Below are 4,782 nucleotides of genomic sequence, written 5' to 3'. Positions count from 1 at the left end.
AAATAGTGAACCAGATATAAAATTTTCCAATGAAGACCTTAATAAATAACTTTACAATGGGCATTTTTAAACTTTAGTCATTATTGTAGTATATGGTAAATATGGATTTGTTGGCTTCTTTTTCCATGAACCATCAAAAGTCTTGAAAGCTTCAGAAGGTGGTCTTCCTGAAGTTCAAAATATTTTATTTATTGAAGAATGGATTTCACTATTAACCTTACCTGCTTCATGTTCTGTTGGCTACTCTACCAATATAAATTTAGTCTTCATAGTTAAAAAAATACTTTTTCATAGCAGCAAGTCTATCCATTATTGTGAAGTTTGCTTTCAAGGGAATTTGAGTTAAATTATCTGCTCCCAAAGTAACTTCATTTGCAAAATGTCAGTAAAGTTCCTAGTTCTCTATTAAAATTCAAGCCACTCTGTCATATAAATACAGTTAGATGGTGAAATCTCACCACCTTCATGGCAGTCATCAAAAACCGGGCAGAGTTCACACGGGGCTTGGAGCAAACCCGTGTGTGGGATGATTGGATTGACTGCTCTGTACAGTTTCATGTGTCCGTCTACCCTGCCAACCGTGCCTTCTTCTGCAGCAATGATAGTCATCTTCACTTTCCCATCATAAATGAGTGTATTTAAGATTGTTTCAATGTCCTCCATGGACAACTCTACCTTACTGATCCCCAATTCACAGATACACTTCCACACTTCATGTGATGAGGCAAATGAACTATTTCTTTATATCATTGGATTCTGTTTGCTTTCTCGGGCTGTTTCTGCCTTGGTTTGTAGGAATTTAAAACACTGTTAGTTAAGCGCCTCTACAAATTCTGATTCAAAATCCTGGTCACTGTACCAGGCTCCACCAGTCACTGACTGGTCCGGTTGCAGGTTATAGAGCATATATACTTTCTTTTTTGAGGCTGCCACAGACTTAACAGCTTTGATAAGCTTTTTACTTTCCAAATTCTTCAGAATTTTGTTAATTTCTGTTAATGGCAAGTTACTTTTGTATCGGATATCTCTGCTCCATATTCCTTTATTTCCTGCATCCTCCATGATTTGATATACTAGTTTTTCTTGGTTATCTAATCCTTTCATTTTACCAGCATTCTGACAATCCTTTATTCTATACAGAAGTCCTGTATTGCTCCTTAAGAGATCCAACCGACCCATGGGCAGCCGTCTATTGATGGCCACTGCCCGCTACTGGGTTTCTATATGAGGCATTTCATTCTGAATTACTTGGTCTGTGATTCCATGAGGGAACTGGTGACATAATTCTATAATCCTGTTTTCTATTTCGACTGGATCCCTGTCGGGTGGCTGTACCTTCTCTTTCACCTCAGCCATGACTGCCCGGTTCCTGGCCCCTGGGGGGAGAGACGCTCGGGGTCGCCAGAGAGCCAGTCGGGGAACCGAGGAACTGGAACTCGAGGTAGACATTTTTATGTATTCATGTCATTTAATCTTTTCAGCAGGTGAAAGTAGCTATCATAATACATATTTTTCAGGTAATGACATTGAAGTTCAGATAGATTCATTAACTATCAGACAGCTAATTGAGAACCTGGACTCAGACTCAAGTTTCCTGCCTCAGAGTACACCTCTTCTACCACTGCATGGCTGCTTCCTTCGGTAATTTCTGTGAAGAACATGCATGAAAATGTCCATGAATGGATTTGGAAAACTGTAAAGTGAGATAAACCCTAGTGATTCTGAAGTTCCCCAAATACCCGTGTTTCTGTAAGTACAACTCCCGAAGTTTTTCATTTGTAGAAGAATCTATTATATCTCCTTCCTGTTTCATCCATTAGTTTAGGTAACATCATTTACACAATTGACTGAAGGAGACGAAATAATTACGAGAAGTGTAGCTGGCATTTACAATGGAGGCACTAACTTTTTAGCTCAATTATGATATGATCCATTTAATTTTCTGGCAATTTAGAAAAATAACTATTTTCTTTTTTCTTTCTTTTTTTTTTTTTTACTTAAGTAATCTCTACACCCAACATGGGGCTCACAATCATGACCCTGAGATTAAGAGTCCCATGCTCTTTTCACTGAGCCAGCCAGGCACCCCCTGAAAAATAACTAATTTCAAAGGGATTAGCCATGTCTTCCAAAACTTTCTCTTGGGAGGCTTTGATTGGGGTTCAGAAATGATGGAAGGGAGCTGAGAGCCAGTGACACAAACTGGTGGCAGTGGCAGTGGCAGTGTCGCCAGAGATATTTTCAGATGCTATTTTATTTCATTTTATCCAAAACTGTGCTCAACAGGTAAATTCTCTATAGGATGCCAAACAATCAGTTCAAAAGTGAAACATCTATATGGATTTTGATTAAAGTCAAAATGTGTTGCTAGAAATTCTGGAAATAAGTAGCAGTAGAAACACCAGCAACAAAATTTCTTGGAGTTAAACTTGTTTCATTGTAGATATTTTTAATAAAAGTCAAACCATTTTGTGTATAAAAACCTAGTCGTGTAGCCAAGTGTCTTAATGCTCTGGGTGGACCCATCAATTTAAATCATATGTTGGCCCAACGTGGAAGTGGTGGGAGGTGGGAAGAAGAGGTTGAAATCCCGGAGTCCTGGTCCTGGAAGTGCCTGGTGATCAAGCACCATGGGTTTGCTTTGGGTAATTTATACTTGTGTGTGAATCATGAAGATATTAATTTCCTAAGAGTTCTTTAATCTCCCTAATCATTATGGGCTTTGACATACCACAACCCTGAGAACAGGATAGTGTATACCTTAAAGGTCCTAGGAAAAATCCTTGAGAACCTACTGTGGATGAAAAATGCCATTCAATCACTTTATCTTCTTTGTTCAAGATGGCAAGACTTTCTGAAGCACCGCATGGAAACCTAATAATGTCCATCGAAAGCATGTGAGAAGATAAACTGCATGAGAATGGTGCAGAACATCTAGAGAGAAGGGATAGTAGAAAGTTGTTTACTCACAGTATGAATTTAAGAGTAGCTGTAAGGATTAGAGGGAAGGTATGTTAAAGGAGTCCACATCAGGCACTTGACACATATTAGCCATGATTATTACAACTGAGGAGTTGTCTGCAGTTACATTATTCTAAATGGAAGAAGGGGGATGGACTAGATCAGTGGTGTCCAAAGCTGACTGATCATCAGAATTTCCTGAGGTGCTTCCTAAGATCCTAGATTTCCAGTTTCCAGCACTAGATATTTTTATTCAATAGATCTTTTCTGTAAAGCTCTGCAACTGATTCTAATGACCAGCTAAATTTAGAGACCACTAGATTAGGAGATTTCTAAATTCCCTCTGCTGCGCATTCCAGAATTTAAATTTGGAATATTGAGAAGGTTCTGGTTTTGATACTCACTGCTCAAGCTCATGCAAATTTGCACTAACCAAGGTCAACTGATGTTATCAAGGTGCCTGTGATATTGCTAGAGCTGGTTATTCTCAGTGCAAATTGGCTTTAATGGGCCTCAGTTATTCTCTCAAAGCCACTCCAATGCTTCAGGGAATCCAAGACCTGTGATGCCTGTGGATATACTTCAGCCATTAGCCCACTGTCCAAATTCTCATGTCTTCATTATCAAGTTTATCCTATGGTAGGAACAGAAATAAGGGAATGCCAAATTACCTGAGGTCACATTTTTCTGCTGCCACATACAATTTATGCCCAAATATGGAGACACTCCCAGATGTGCTACCCTCTGTAGCCCCATGCATTTTTCTCCTAGACAAGAAAGCATATCAGAATGCACGTGACTGAGAATAATTCACTAACGTATACATATATACATACAATCATTATGTATATGAACGCACATGTCTGTGTATTAATATATGCATTTGAAAAAAATTAAACAATTATTTGTAAATGATGACTTGACACATGTCTCCTAACTAAAAGAGCTACACGTTTATGTCCACATATCATGGTTGAGAGTTGCCAAGATAAAGATTTCTAATAGCCAAGAAAGGCACACGTTTTAGTTCAGTTACCATCCTAAGTAGCATTGTAGGGGTCCCCTTTGCTCTCAGACTAGGTGTTGCCTGCCTCCTGCTCTACTTTGGGTTGGTATTCTGGGCAGCCTCTTGCTAGCACATTTGTTATCTTACCAGAGTAAGGGAGTTTGTGGTTTGTGGGGGACTTGTGGTTTTTGAGGAAGTTGGGATAGTTAGCACGTGGTAATTTAGGAATCATACAGTTTTCTGAGTACACATTTGCCAGGAACTTGAACAGAATTGAACCAGGAACCCAAACCTGAGGCTGCCTAACCAACTTCAATTTCTGAAGCAATAAATTAATCGGTTAACCACAAACCAATGGAGAAATGTTTTAGTTTTAACCTAGTCAACCTATTCAAACCAGAACCGGTCATGAGTATTTCTTCTAAAACCACAAAACCATAACACTAGAATGTTTTCAAACTTAAATTAACTTGGTTTGAGCTCCTGACTTCAACATTTATAACTGCCATGCTTTTTGTAACATTCTACATGCTTAACATTGATGGTATATGATAGTATCTTGTGTTTGAAGATCGTAGAATGTTGCCAGTTTAGAAATGTCACTTTAGGGTGCCTGGGTGGCTCAGTTGGTTAAGCGACTGCCTTCGGCTCAGGTCATGATCCTGGAGTCCCGGGATCGGGCTCCCTGCTCAGCGGGGAGTCTGCTTCTCCCTCTGACCCTCTTCCCTCTCGTGCTCTCTATCTCTCATTCTCTCTCTCTCAAATAAATAAATAAAATCTTTAAAAAGAAATGTCACTTTAGGGGCACCTGGGTG

The 4,782-nt window shown here is 39.3% G+C and overlaps 1 pseudogene; it reads right to left on the bottom strand.

Moving 5' to 3' along the window:
• Positions 1 to 347: 347 nt before the first annotated feature.
• On the bottom strand, positions 348 to 1,356 carry LOC112811295 (DNA-directed RNA polymerase III subunit RPC6-like; annotated as a pseudogene).
• Positions 1,357 to 4,782: the final 3,426 nt, after the last annotated feature.

This window comes from Callorhinus ursinus, unplaced genomic scaffold (genome assembly GCF_003265705.2).
Source record: "Callorhinus ursinus isolate GAN/ISIS: 27379988/994484 unplaced genomic scaffold, GSC_fseal_2.0 scaffold57, whole genome shotgun sequence".
Taxonomy (NCBI): Eukaryota; Metazoa; Chordata; class Mammalia; order Carnivora; family Otariidae; genus Callorhinus; species Callorhinus ursinus.
This window is presented reverse-complemented; position numbering and strand designations above follow the sequence as displayed.